Here is a 16107-nt window from a genome sequence, read left to right as displayed (position 1 = left end):
AGTCTTTGCAGCTCCTAAAAATCAAACCCCATGTAATTTGTGATTTCCTTTCCTTGTCTCAAACCCCGCTTGATTTTTATGTTTGCCTGTGATGAAACAGGTCAGCCCAAAATAGAAAATACTGGTTAGTTTTAAAATTCAATTTAGTTAATACCTGTTGGAAAAAAGATCTGCTAATACCTGTGTGTGCATGACATGGCACCGCTTCTGCTTCAGCATCTTGGGGCAGGTCATGTGGGTTATTTCTCAAGGTGCTGAAGTGTGTTTGCAGTGGTACTGAGGATGTTTCCGAGTTGCACAGGGCTAACTCGATTGTATCAAGATGAAAAGTCATTGGAATGGGATATTATTAAGGTAATTTATAAGAAGTGAACTCGGGAGTAGAACTGAAAACTGAAATAGTACATTGCTTGGAAAGGAGTCTTGAGGAGCCGTTACATTCTTGATACACAATCCTCTATGCCTATAGCATTCTTGCAGAAGTTTGTGTAATGGTGTAGTTAAGATCTTGCACAAAGGGTTGTTTTGCTTCCCTTTAGCCCAAACATTTTCTGAGCTGCTTGTTTCTGTGTTCCCACAAGCATCATGTTGCCATAAATGAAGCATCTGTGAGCTTCAGTGTGAGGTTAGAAAAAGCGGGAGATGAGGGGGGGCGGGCGCAGACTTGATGAATGGTGTTGCCATCGGTGAAAATGTTCATAAACAATTGAATTTAGTAGCTCAAACTGGGACCAGTACCCTGATACAGGAAGATCTGTGTCGTGGTTTGCAACAGAATTTTTTTCCGGTGTAATTCATTATCTTGATTGTTGGTTCCCTTCATCATAAAGATGCTATCATTTCTACTATTTCTAAAAAACTTATCAGGCCTTCTTTTATTTGCTGGTGGCTCAGGCTGACTGAAGAAAAAACCAATATCTTTAAAACATGTGGTGAAGTGAAAAATGCACTGAAATTTCACTTCAGTGCTCTGGCCAAATCTGTCTTGTGGGAGTTGCTACTCCAGCCTGCTCTGTGCTGGAGAGCCATTTCTCTCATCTTCACCTGTGCTGCAGAGTTGTGCTTCCTCTTATGCTGAGGCCAAACACATCCTGAGAAAAAAACGTCTTTGTTTGCCAAACATGCAGCTGATGACACATGTATTTATGCTCCCTGGCAAACTAAGTTAAACAAACAGGGACTAAGTTGGGCAGACGTTATAGGAGGTAATACCTCATTTTAGCTCAGCTGTGAGCAGTTCATTCTCCTTTCCAATTATGGCATCCCTATGCATCACTTCCCCAAGAGAGGAGTATTCTGGGGAAAAAAAAAAATTACAGCACGTAAAGTCTTGAAAGAGCAGTAACTGTGCAGTGGGGGACAGTAGCTGGAATGAAGGGTCTGAGCACATGTACATCTGTCTCATTTTGTTAAAAGCATGGTTGTTTCTACCTCAGATATTAAACTGTTAAATTAATTCCTGAAAACTCAGTCTCTCTGTTCACAGTGTGCCTGAATTCAAGCTGCGTTTCAGTAACATCAGGTTCTGAGCAAATAAACAGTAGGTTTCAATTGTCTGCTGCTAATTATCACCCAAATTTGATTTGCACACTCTTCAAAGGGTCTCATATCTTTCCATTTAGTTATTTGTTTCAGTGTGATGAATCTTTAATTCAAACCAAACGTGGGTCAATTTCCAACTGGAAAAAAAAATGTGAGGAATGTGTTTATCCGCGGTCATATCAGTGTCGCTCTTTAGTTTTATATATGTGGTGGTTTGTGGCCTCGGTGGGGAGGTGAATTTGTGTCAGTCTGTGAATTGGCTTTGCCTGCAAGTATGTGAAGGGTTTGGTGAGTTGTAGAAGGGCTTAAATAATTGTGCTTAATGGGATGGTTCTGGTGGGCTTTAGGGTAAGGAGTACAAGTCCTGAAGCCACACAGACACAGAAAAATCTTGCTAGACTTCAATTCCCATCCTACCTATAAAAAGATGTCTGTGCTAGGATGAAATGGAAAGGTAGGATAACACAATCTAGACTTTTTTTTTTTTCTACTGCATTGAATCTCAACTTAAAAAATGTGTATATTGGATTTTACACAGGCTGCTTGGTTGGCACCGTGACCCTCTGCCACGCGCACAGCCATAAAATTTCAGTCACAGAACTGAAGGAATTGTGGAGGTTTTTGTGGGTTTTTTTTTGTTTTGTTTTTTTTTAAATAAACTGAAAGCACCAAATGCAAACGAGGGTTAAAGCAACAAGAAAATTTCATTGTAATAAATACCACATGCGATCACGATTTACAAAGCGGACAATAAAGACTAATTTATAAAGAGAAATCCTTATATTCTCTTTCATGTGGCTGAAGGCAGCATCATTTCTGGCTGTCTTTACTGGAGATTTATTCAAAGATTTAACACCCTCTTCTGTTTTTCTTCTCCTGGAAGCCTGGAGGAGGATACTTCATTAACTTGCTATTCTTTAGATTCATGTCTGACCTCTGTTTTCTTTTAATGTGGAGGTAGTTGGTAGGAGGTTTGGATTTTTTCCTTCAAGGAATGCTTTCAAAAGATTTCTGTAATATGGTGTAGCATTTCCTACATGTATTTATTTTTTTATAGCGACTGGAGTAAATGGACCTTATTTTAGGTAAGCCTGTGAATACTGGAAAACCCCTCCTCAAATTCTGTATGTTGTCTTTTGATACCTTCAGGATTGGTTATTTAGCATCTCAGCAAAAGAACCTCTTTTGGTTTGGTGCCCAAACAGTCAGCTAAGTCTGAACTGGTGACCTAATGTAAAAACTTTTGCTGCTGTCAGTGGAAGAAAGATTTGAACTCTGTGGCAAGTATTTCTTACACTTGACTGTTTTGGTCTTCTGTCAGTCACAATTAAAATCAAGGTCCTTCTGAAGTAGAGCTGTAATTACAAAATTAATATCATGTGCTTTTTTACTGTGGCTGTATCTGTAAGATGCATCTCAACAGGGTTTGATACAGTGAATTCTTCTTTGCCAGATGGAAACTTTTCTGTTTGTCTGCGTCGGTGTTTCTGGGTTCCGGTGCTATGTGACTGGCTAGTGTCCATTGTATTTTTACAGTTTATTTTCTGTCTTGCCACATCCAATCCAAGTAGTTGTATGTTTTCTTCCTACAATGGAAGCAGGGTATGTGCTGATAGAATTGGTATAGCATACAAGACACATTAGGATGTGTAAAAGTTTTGTGTTTGGATTGTCTCAATATTTCTTGACAAAGGCGGGGGATCTTACTTATTTAACAAAACCAAAAGTAATAATAGACGTTGGGACAAGTACTTGCCTGTCATGATAGGAGTGGGATAAATCTTCAGGCAGGGGCGTTCAGATTCATAAATGTATTTCACGCAGATTCTGTGGGTGTTTTGTAAGGTTTGGTTGTGATGTAGTAGGCACTCTTCTTTCCTAGTATCTGTGGCTGGTCTGCTTAGGTGATGAACAGAATCATGAAAAAGACTTTGTCCTTCTATATTCTCAGGGCCTTCAGATAATTTCTAAAATTATTTGCCTCTGTTAGAGTAAAGCCCTAAAGGAATGGTTACCTCTGTGCAGAGGTTCTGACAGTGGGTGATGGTGGGCTCTGTTAAGTTCTTCAATGATTTAGCCATAATCTTCGTAATACTTGGAGATCCCTTAAAAAGGTGAATGCTCAGATTTTACTGACAGAACTTCTGCCTACAGGTTAGCTGCCTGGAGCTATATTGTACTATATAAAGCACAATACCCTTGCTAAAATACCTTGGAATCATGCTGTTGTGTGGGAGGGTCTCTGTTCCCATTCTTCTTCCACCAAAGACTCCGAGCTGAGACTCTGGGAACCTGTGAATGTGATGGGTACTCTTTGAAATCACCAGTTCTGAATGAACACATGGGCTTTCTCTTGAGCTGTCGCATAGCGGTAACTGGCATCCTTCAGGATTTGCATTGCGTGTGCTTGTTTCACGGTTCTCTGTAGTCTAGAATTTCCCTTTGAATTTTTGAATTGAAAATTCAGAGAAAAAAGGGCTTGAAGATGAGCTCCAACTTGTATAACTTCCCAGCTAAGAGAAAAAACACAGAAGAACCCCCTAACCATGCAATTTTCTGACTTTCGGGTCGCCTCCTTGTATCCGGCTCTAAGTGCAACCATCCCTGCGAAGGATTCCGAACTGTGAAGGATTCTGGCCCTTCATTTTCCTTCCCTTTAAGAGGAGGAGAGTGACCTGAAGTTCTTTTCTAGCTAAGTAGTACAAAGTAAATGGATTTTAAAGTAGAGATACATTTTTGAAGATATTTTTACTTTAGATTCTTTTGCTTCAGAAACAAGGTGTGGTTTGGTTTTTTTTTTTTTTTTTTTTTTTTCCTTCAAGGTACCAGACTGCTTGAATTTCCCTTATTGCTTGCTGTTCGTCGTATCATGGAGGAGGAAGCTTTCCCACTCCATAATCTTTGCTCACTGTTTCTGTCAGTCCTACTTCTGTGATCCCTTTCTTTTAGAAAGCTTTTTAACAAAGTGGTCTTTAGACGTCTAGTTTTTTAGCCAGCTTTGTTACTTGGGCCAGGAGCCTTATGTTGTTGACTCATTGCTTATGAAGAAGATACTTAACTGCAAAAACCCTGATGCATTCTTGGTAATTCAACCCATAGCCTCGTATTTACATAGATCAGTTCAACCGTAGAGGGAGTTCTTATAATTTTCCAAACTGGAAAAGAAACTAAAATAATACTTTGTGTATCTAGTAGCTTTAGTTAATTGACTAGTTTGGTCTAGAATAGTTTGCATCCCTACTGTATATTATTGCTCATAAATTGGTAACACAGACAGTCTGTGTGTCCCCAGCTTTGTGCTGGACATTTGTACCTGGACTATCTGAGACTCAAATTGCCTTTACGTGTGTAGGAATCTACAGTGTTTGTTTATTTCTGCTTTTGGTCCAGCAAGTCTATTAGAGCAAACTGGAGTATTCCTTTAGATTCTTCTCCAGTCCTAATGTAACTTGAATTCTTTATCTAATTGCAGTCAGAATGTAGGTATCAAAAGAAGAAATGTGGAGAAAATCAGCTCATCTATCCATGATTTTAAATAGATTTTCCAACAGATTTTGGTACAGCTTGGTCCTGAATTGAGAATGGGAGAAATTAACTGACCTCCATAAACCTTCAGCGGGGCATGGCAGAAGTAAGTTCTGTGGAGAACAAAGACAGACATTTTATTTCTCCAGTACATCCTAGCTAATCTTCACACCTAAGAAATTTTGGGACTGATGTGACACACACACACACACACACACACACACTGCTTTCACGCCTAGGTAACTATTAATTTCACCAGGGTGAAGTCAAGAAATTCTTGAAGCACAGAGCAGGTCCGTAACCAAATGTTTATAAGGGCTCCAAGGTTAGTGGTGTCCAGGGCATAAAAACACTTTGAGAAGTCTTTGATAAAATATTCATATCTTTCCCCCCCTAAGCTGCTATTAAGAAAAGTGGGCTTTTTCTGCCTGATGGAGAAACCTGGTCACAGTTATCCATGCCTTTGACACCTTGACACTGTATTATGTTATTGCCACACTCTCCATACAGGGCTGTGGGCTGAGACCCTTGGAAACTGGAGCTGGTGCACAATGTGAAGCTTCATGCCAAGAACACTTCAGATCAGCTCTGCTGGTTGTTAATAAGTTCCTGGGCAGAATTCAAGGTGTTAGTTGGAACCTATAAAGCCCCAAAAGGTTACCCAGGAGGCTGCTTCCCTTCCTGCAGCGCAGCACTTGCAATTGGGATCAGCCAGAGATACTTGACCTCAGCTTTGGAATTCACTTCCCAAATCCATCCACCTGGGCTGGGGTCTGTCAAAAGTTAGTGTGTGCTGTAAGCTCAGCTTGTCTGCCAGATGACTTGGTAGGGACGGTATGAGATACTGATACTGCTTTATGCTGGTGGTGGTGTGTAATTTTACTTACTGGTGAGTGTTGTTTAGTTTTTTTTCTTTCTTTTACCTTCCTTTTTACCCTAGAAAGAACAGTTCATTGTTTTTGAGATGATAGTATAACTACAATTTGTACCTGCAATCATGTGGCTGGAGCTGAGGCATTGCCAACTGCATTTTAATTAATTACATTTGTGATTCTGTTGAAATCAATGGGAGTGTATGACTCATTCCCTGGTACTAAGATTTATTCCTCTGAGCAAAACTTTTGAGATCAGATAAGAATCAATAAAGAAGTTCTATGTAAAGATGGATGAGATCAGAAAACCCTTCTTGCTTAACCCTTAAAGACTTCTCTTTAAGACAGATCAGTGACGTGCGTTATAAAGCCGAAATGTCAGTTGGAGAAAACAAAGCAAGGGCAAGTGATAGTAGAAGGGGAGGCAAAATCCATGTTGATGTTTGTCATGCAGTCTGCTTTATTCTCAGCTCATTAAATGAGGTGCAGAAGAGGGGAAGCTGCAAAAAGATGGGATGTGCTTGACCTTGATTTCTGATGGAGAGAGGTAGTACATGCAGTTACAGTTCTGTAGCACAGAGCACACAGCTTGTAAGCTGAGCAGACTCGTGCTCAGCACAGATGTGAGGTGCTGTGCCGTGATCTCACAGGGCGCATCAAGGAAATTAAAGCTGGAAAGCCAAACCTGGGAGATTTGGCCATCTAAGTAATCATGCGTGGCTGTGGTGTGCCCTTTGAGAAAAAGCGCCTGCAAAAATATTTTTAGGTTTGTAGTAAGTAGTGTAGTCTATAAACAGGTAGAAATGGTGGCAAATGAATTTATTGTGTTTACCACTGGAAACAATAATACAAATAACAATACATAGCTGTTTTGAATGGGTCACCCAGGAGAAGTCCAATGACCTGATTCAGGAAAGATCTGTTGCTTCTCCGTTTGTTTCACCTCGAGCTGTCAGGAAAGGGAGAATAAGACGTTAGAAAGCTGAGGGTATGTATAAATCCCTGGGCTGGAGCATTTTATTTGCTGGTGGCTCATCCCTAATATTGTTTGGCTATAGACCAAAGTTCCTATCTGATAAGACAGGATGTAAAACTGTGAGTAATTCATCCACCAAACAGCACAAGCCAGATTTTTCTGGTTTTGTGTGTATAAACAATCTGTCCCTGCATTTTTATTCCCATCTGTTTAGACAGATCCCAAATTTAGGTGTTGCTCTATGTGGTCATCCACAGGAGAGAGGCACTGCACCCCCAGTGAACTCCATGGGCCTCCCACCCACAGACCCCCGAAAGCACCAGGTCCCAGTGCAGCACATTCCTTCAATATGTCAGACGCTTGATCAGCCCAAACTTAATCTTTTTCTGCTTTCAGCCTCCCAGCTACGGGGATATAGCTGTTTCAGGCAACCTGTAAAACTGCCTCTCCTTAAAGCCCTTACGTAGTCACACAGTGAACAAACCCCACACATCTGTCATGACAAAAAGCTTTTCTTCAGAAGTAGAGCCACCCCTATGTACTCATAATTTTTCTAAACAGTGTGTTCATTGCCAGTAAAGAACTTTTTTCCCCTAGGAAAATGCATGTCCCAGCTCTAATAAGTTTATTTGTAAGTCTGATTGACATATGATGGGACAAAGTTAGAGTGACAGTGAGTGTTACATTGATGTGAAATTTTACACCATATCTGGACATAGTATATACTTGGTTTATGATCCAGCTGGGCATGCTTGTTAGTTATTGTTGAGGTCAATCAAAGTGTAATTGTAACATAGGGAAAGACGGTCCCAGGGCTACAAAGATTTGTTTCCAACAGCTGCTATTCATTATTCATTAAACTCTACCTTCTGGTTTTGAAATTAATAACCCTTGGCCTTCTAACAAGGCATCAGACTTTAAGAATATAGATGTAAAAATCAAAGATGCGCTAGTTTCATCCCCAAATAAGTGAGAGCACAAAGCACTTTAGCTAGCAATCATAGTTGGCTGCAGCACTTGGTATTTCTGCTTGTGGAAAACCAGATGTGAGTTAATTAACCTGAAATTTACAGGCACTGTATGCTGGATGTGAGAGAACTGACTGGTGTACAATAAACCCCAAACTTATGGAAGTCAGGGGGAACACTCAAAACTTCAGTTAAATAAAATCTCATAAAAATTAAGGCGAAGTACAGTATCACAAGTCTACAATGGGGGAATATCAGATTAAATAGAGTTTATACAGATTGGCACTTGCACACCAGCGGTGTTCCAACATCCATTTGCCATTGTTTGTCCAAAGTATAGCACAGGCTTTGGCTCAGGACAATGGTGGAAGGAGGCATGTGATGTTTCTGTCCCACGAATCCCATTCCTGTGTCCCCATGAACGTCGCTGCACTGAGATGGCACACAGGAAAGGTCCCGGGACAGCTTCGGAGCGTGGCAGGGGACAGGGACTGCTCGGCTGCTGAGTGCCAGCTCTGCAGCCCTGCCGAGCTTCTGTGAAACTTCATTTGTTGCTGCTGAAGAGCAGCTGCAGGAGGAGCTGGGTTCCGCCGGTGCAGTCCGGCTGAGCTTGTTTGACAAAAAGGTGTTTTGGGAGCGTTTTCTGTAGCTGGGCGAGAGATGTGTTTTTGGATTCCGTAAACCACAGAAAGAAAACAGTGATATCTGTGAGTAATCTGCTTGAATGAAAGCTGTAATTTTTGAATTGCGATATTAGTTGTCACGTCCACTGCAAATTTCTAAACTCTGCAGCAGTTAGTGACTACCGCTTCAACTGGTCTCAGAACAAAGCAGTCAAGCATATGGCCATCATTGTTATTATGGGATTAAAAGTAAAGTTATGTAATTAGCTTCAAGAAAACTTCATGACAGGCATATAGCATATATCTATATATTTGTAAAGAAAAAAAAAATATATTTACCTTTTTCAATAGATATAAATCAGCCTTTCAGCAGTGTAAGTTCTGGTGTGGGATCCAGCGCTCTAAAACCGATCTAATGAGGGTGAGGGGAAGACATTCTCTTTGAATTCTACACTACCAAACCTCCACTGGAATAGATAAACATTTTCTGGAGTTCCTGACTAGACAACACCATCTTTGTTGAGATTTCTACTGTTGTGAGATGCCCACCTGCTTGAAGGGCAGTCCCCTTTCACCGCAACATCCTACCTATACATTGGTGGTGGGTGACTGTGGTAGGACTCATTACTCCCTCAGAGATATCCTGCCTTCCAGATGTCTTGCACACCGTCACTGAGTAGTGGAATTTTAAACCCTGTGTATAGGAACAGGCCCTATGTCTCTTTTTCCAAAACACTGAAATATTCTGTATTGGCAAGAAACAAACTTGTGATGCTTACCATTGCCCTTCAACAGTTATTACAAGTTTTAACAAATTCTAATAGGAAGCACCTCAAATTGTGCTGATGTTTCTTCTTGAGTTTTATGTCAAAATCTGTGGAAAACTTTTTTCAGTTGACTTCAGAGGATGCTGCTTCCAGCCCAGGCAGGTGCAGGCATGTTTTTGCCATTTCCTTGCTTTGTATTAGCCCTTTGTGATGACACTGTGGCTCAGACTTCAGGGTAGTGTTCTGAGGCTGGGTGTCTGAGGGCAGGCCGTCTGTGGAAAATACGATTACACTAAGTGTGAGGCATGATCATAAGACCAGTAACTATAATAGTATATCATAAAGTGAATTAAAATTGGTCTAAGAGTGTTAACACAGCCATCTCTCTCCCCTCTGAATCAGCCTCTCATATCCTTTTCTTTCTTGTGTAAATTCCACTACTTATTCACGTGGGGTGCATTAAACCATCACTAAATGTTACATTTATGACATGTTTTTAAGCAAACATTGGAATATCCATTGCACATGAGCATGTTTCCTCAGCTCTGCCGGCCTTGTTGGGCAGCTTATCTACTGTTCTTCCTAAGTCTGACCTTTCATGTTTAGTTACTTTAAAGACACTAGAAAACCAACTCTCTACCCAATTTCCTCGTAGCTTGGGGGTAAGGTTAAAATACCATGTAGCTACCGTATGTTTGACATTATACAGCCACAACTGATAAGCAAATATTTTCTTTTTAAATACACAGTACATTTTGCAAGAGTACATAACAAGTATTCTCATTTTTATTCTTTGTCCTGGAGAAGGCCTGGTGTTGTTAAATATAAAACGTTGCCACTGGTGTTTTTCTTACTAAATCTGTTCACATCAATTGTTTCTGCCTACCCCATATTTCAAAGCAAAATGATGGGGAAAGGTCATATTGATTGCCCTTCTCTTCAGTTCTCAGCTTAAGGGTGTCCTGTTTGTAATTAAGGAACAATTTCTTTTGTGATGGTAGTCAAGAAATTTTTTTTTCTTTCTTTTTCTCTTTTTTTCACATCATATTTGGAAAGGTATGTGGAAGCCAGGGAACAGTTAATGCAATTGGAAGATTTGTTGCTACAGAGGTGATTTGCTTTATTTTTTTGAGAAAATCTGAAACAGCTTCTGTGTTGTGTATTCAAATTTAAATCCGTACACTATCAGCAGTGAATTTGGAGGTAAAGGGCTGAATGGGAAGGTTTTGATTGCAAGGCCATCTGGCGTTATTATGAAAAACGTTTTTGAATGCTTAAAAGAAACCTAAACCACATTTGCTCAGTAGGTGCTGACTCCAATGAAATTGAACCATCTTGGTGCAGCTTTGTTTTCTGACTGTTGGAAGGACTGTGGGAAAATCAGCTATTTCTATACTGATGAGGTGGCTGTGGCTGAGAATCATGATTTTAAGGGAAAAAATGTGCAATGGAATGCCTGGCATGTTGAAGCAAAATATTTTAAAATTGTAACTTTTTTTTTAAACTTCTTGTGAGATTCATGCAAGATGTACCTTTTTAGAAGACCAGAGAGAGATAATCAATATGTTGTTGCTCCAGTCTGGTCCTAGAGAGATATGCTGAAGAAAGACAAAACCTATTTGCCGTCACAGAATGGTCCGAAAGCATTTGTGCAGTACAGAGAAATATGCTTCTAGAGAGTACGGAGACTGGTATTACTCGGGTCAATCTCCTGAAGGCTGAGTTTTTAGATTTCTGTGAAACTCAATTTGTTTGCCTGCTTTTCTTAAAGGCTGTGTGCTGTGTTTGCTTACAGGCTTCACTGCTTGGATGGAACCGAAGGGATTAGCAATGGGATGTAAGGGCTTTTCTATCTAGGTCAGGCAGGATTTAGCACTGACTGAAAATGACACTAGTTGTTTAGTATTCTGGATCAAATGTACAGTGGCCGGATTCATAGCAGTCTGGGTCATCTGAGGTCATAGTGCAGCTAAAGTTGAGAAAACATCACCAAAGCTGAAGCGGCATTTTCAGACTGCTAAGCAGGGAAGAACAGCACCGAATATTCCCACACAAGGTTTCATTCATATGTATTTCCTCTTCCTTTTTGAGGCTGAATGCTTTATTCCTAGATGCCACATGTAATGCATTTACAAGCTAGGAAAGCATGCATCAGGCTAGGCATAAATCTGATGAATTGTTTTTAGTTTGAATTCTGGAGTCTGAATTGCTTTGTCACTGCTCTGAATCAAGAGTCTGTTTCTGAGGTTGTCAGCAGGTTCAAGAGGTCCTCCTTTAGGATTTAGGGGGGAAGACATTTTTTGTCTTTTCATTTTGTGTAAGATTTTTTTTCAACGTAAAAAAAAAATTAGGAATGAAAAGTCTAAATATCTCATTCAACCAGTGTGGATATAGAGTGCCCTGATCACTTCAAATTACTTGAATTCACCTTAAACTCAGTGGACTCGTTTCCACAGACGATGCCAGTTGTGGTGAAACAGGTGGCAGGCGGGTTCCTTGGGTTTCCCACCATATGATGCTGGAGCTCCTGCCACAGGCACGGTCTCTCATCCACCCAGGGGGCTCTGATGGGAGAGCAAAGTCAAGCAGGAAAAGAAAGGGAATGTGGAGTCAACGAAATGCTAATTTTCCTTGTGTGTGTTTCTACCCTTCCATTTCCTTTGCTCAGCAGAGAAGGGAATTGGAAAGAAAAAGGAACCGGTTTCTGCGCTGGCACCAAGGACCCACCTGTGTGGCAGTTTGGTACCTTGTGGAAGGCAGGTGCTGTTTGCCCCTTGCTGCTAAGCTGGGTTACTTGGGTCGTGTGCGTGGGAGAAGACTCACGCTGCAGTGTGCTGGGTGACAGCAAACAGCCAAAAATCAAATGAATGGGGATTTAAATTTTGTTATCTGACTTCTACGTGCCAAACCGGGGGTATCCACCGTGCTTGGTGCTGTAGTATCTGAGCAACTACAATTCATTTCTTTTTTGAAATCGTGGAGCCCCAGTTCAAGGACTTTGTTTTGTATTGGCAAAGCAGTTCAGCCATGCAAAAACTAGACTTCTAAGTTTCATTTGGCAGAGAAGTATGGGACCTTCTCTGTCACTGAGATCTCTTTCATGTCATGCGACAACAGGCTGCGGTGACTTTGCAGGCGCAGACACGCTGAGCTGTGTTGGTGGAGTGTTTCCTGTTCCAGGCAGAACGAGATGTCGTAAATCTTCATTCTCTCTGTGATAAATTGCGTGTTAATGAAGATAGAACTTGCTTTGATATGAAACCAGGTTAAAAGAAGAATTCTTCTGATGAGAAAAACCCAGAGATAGTGAAAACAGCAAATTAGGATACAGGGGAAATGATGGATCCTGGCAAGGAATTTTTGTGTGGACAGTGACAAATTTTGTACAGATATACTTGAATATTTTTAATGTTTGAGTTAAGATCTAAGGGGTGCATTTATGAGCTCCTGGTACAGATAATTACTGAAAAATTTGACGCTGAATTTTGAGCACAAGATGGATTTCACTATAAGCACACCTCTTCAGTTCCCATAAAACACAGCCCTCTCTCTGTATGTGTAGTCTGTCTTGCCTTATTCCACAAAAAGGGTCTGCAAATGAGTGACTAAAAGGTAGACAGGATGATTCACCCAAAAATGCTGTCTGCAGGGTTCACTTTGATGCTCTCACCAGTCTCATGTGCAGTGTGTCAAGAAATGAGGTCTCATGTTAGCTGATTTCTGTGTTCTCAGTTTGACTGACCACTGCATTATTCCTCTTTTATATTGAGGTAACACCATGGGAGGGACCTCCAAGCTTTTAATCTCTGTGTTTCATCGAGGCATTTATTAAGCACCCAGTCATCTTATTAACTGAGTGTCTTTCAGCCCTGCGCATAAGGCTGGCAACTCTGATGAGGTTTGCCCTTGTGTATCCTCTGCATCTTCAGGACCAAATCATTCAGAGCTTGGTAGTATACACAAAATTTCTTGATACCTTTAGATTGGTCACACATGTCCTAGCATAAAGCACACTGAAATAACTAGGAACTTCACTACAGACTGGAAGGTCACCTTCAGTAACAATTATTCCATTTTTACAGCTCACCTTCAGTCACAATCAGGCTGCACATTTTTGTGTTGCTTTCATTTCTCCCTCTGATATTGGATGTTTTAGGAAGGTAAACCCTGGCCTCATCTATCATTGTGTCAAATGCTGAACATCAGACCCGTACTTGAATTATCAGTTGCATGTGGATTACGTTACCTGTCTCTGTTCTGATCTGTTTCTGTTTTCCGTACGATACAGCTGGTGTAGGGTTTTTTATCATACAAAAGCTGTAACCTGGAAGAACCAACATTAATTTCCTCTGGAGCCTTATGAAAAGTATCAAGGGTGCGCCTGACTTGTGGTGACAGAGCTTTTCAGCATACTCTGAGAAAGAACTGCTTCTGGGCACACATGGCAGCCAGATATAACTTAGACGCATAGCAGCGTACATATAGTACTAGTTCATTAACTTTCCCTTTGTGAATCTGCTAACCAGACAGTTTACTAGCACTTTTAATGTACCATCACGTGTCTGGGATCAGATATTAGTAATACCCAGCTGCAGATCAGGCTGAGTTTCCATAGGACCTCAAACAATAGTGATTAGGTGAAAGCTTAATATCTTTAGCATCTTATAAACCCTGTCTCATATTTTACATTAGGCATTCATGAAAGGGAAGACAGAATAAATTACTCTATGTAAAATGCATCCGGAAGCATAAGATAATCCTGTAATTCCCAGTATTATCCCTAATAGGGTGACCCTAGAACCAGTGATGAAATGGAGCAACAAGGTCACTGCATGCCAGGGTTCAATAAAATCTTCCATGGCTGCTTTTCTGCAATATCTAACCAAACAAATTGAAAGCAATTTGAAAAACTCTTGAAAGTAGTCTTTGTTCTGAAGGGATTAGGAGCCCACAGATGAGTATGATGTTCCTCAGCCTCTGTGAAAAAGAAGCTTTGCTGAGACAGCCTCAAATCACTGCAAAGAAATCAGTGTAATTCAGGAACCTGGGATCTGTTTCATCAGTTCCCAGGTGCAGTGCAGCAGATATTGGGTATGATTAAGAAATGGTGCAAGGGAACTTGGAATGGACCTTGCATGGGCAGCTGATTGAAGAAGCTCCTGGAAGGAACATTATCTGGGCTAGATGTCTGGGAAAAGGAGAGTAGCTTGTTGGAGTTACCTTTATTTTCCATCCAGAGCTGTGGCAAAGGTGCAAGGTGACTCTCTGAGAAGGGATCACAGCCTTGCAGCGGTCCTCAGGTGGAGTGCTTGCACCCTGGCCTAATGAGCCACCTGCTTGTGGCTCCTGTGTGGTGTCAGCTCTGCAGCGGAGACCTCTTCATGATGGCTGTGTTTTTCTCTTTTTGTGTGGGACAGGTACTGCCAGCAGGAGCTGACAGATGAACAGGTAATGGGGAAAGTGGTTGATGTGAAGGCTCAGCTGATGTTCAGCTGGTCCCGTGCCCACAGCTGCGCATGGAGAAGGTGGGTGCCTGTGGCCCTCTGGTTCTTGGGATCCTGGGATGACTGTCACAGAGGGGCCAGCCGCTGGGACAACGGTAGTCTGATGGGCAGGCCACCAAAAGCTCGGTGGCACATGCCCTGAGCTGAGAGAGGAGTCTCTGAAACCAAGAAAAACTTGTTTTGTGCTTTCTCTTTGCAGACAAAAGATAGGTACCAGCAGAACGTAACCGATCCCAAGGTGGTTGCTTATAGATTAGTGGCTGGTGATGCCTGGTGCTTAGTACCACCTAGCTCTTGAAACGACTCCCTGTTTGTTCTTCCCATAGGATCCTCGGAGAATGGGTAAACAAGAATTTCTTGTTCCCACTGGAGTAGGCTATGAATGTAGGAGGACTTTCAATGATTTTCTCTGGAAAGGAACTGTGGTTGAGACATATGGTCTTTTAATTTGGAGAAATCTTATATTTTCCAGGGTGCTTGCCATAAGTCAGGGAGAGTTTGGGCTCACGGGACAGATGGGTGGGTGGAAAAGCTGTTTTTTGTTTGGGGTTGTTTTATTTTATTTTTTTTTTCCCTCCAGTTTGGGCTCTGACACACAATGTTTCATTCTGTTGTTTGAGATTTTGCCACTAAAACCTTGGGAAGAAAGGAACCTTCTTCCCCATTGCAAGGCTGGTATTGTTTGGGATACCCTGCTGGGCTTCTGAAGAGACGTGATGACAGACACTCTGCAACAGACGTAAAAACCAGCTCTGGAATCTGAACAGCACATCAAGCATGTGAGCAAAAGCTACGCTGACTTGTGTGTGTCTTCATCATCGCCTGCCAGTTGCAGAACAGGCTATGTAAGTATAGCACTGTCAGTGCTTCTTGGGAGAACTGGCTGCTTTGAATAATTGAAGAGAAACGCGAAAGATAATTTACGACAATGAAATGTGTAATAGTAACAGTGCAGTTTCTGGAAAAACAATGCAATGTGGGGATATGGAGATCTGAGCTGTAAAAGCCTGTAAGTCAGTCAGATAAACCACCAGGGATTCCCTCGTACCGTAGTGAGAAAATTCCCAGTCCTCAGTACGGATGTGAGATGTCTGCGCCCAGTCAGAAAGAGCTGAGCCCCTTAGACAATTATAATTAGATCGTTAAAGTTTAATGCCTGGCTGTATCATTAACTCTATATTGTAATAATAAAAGGGTGGTGAGAACCTCCAGTAAAAGAGCCAGATGATGTGCTATTCCCAACCTGTGATTCCTGGGGATTATGGGCATAGTTGCAGCCAACACACAGCACAGTTCCCATGTGAACAGATCTGGTTTCAAAATCACCGCT

The sequence above is a fragment of the Falco cherrug genome, chromosome 13, assembly GCF_023634085.1.
Source record: "Falco cherrug isolate bFalChe1 chromosome 13, bFalChe1.pri, whole genome shotgun sequence".
NCBI classification, from domain to species: domain Eukaryota; kingdom Metazoa; phylum Chordata; class Aves; order Falconiformes; family Falconidae; genus Falco; species Falco cherrug.
Note: the sequence above shows the minus strand (reverse complement) of the source record.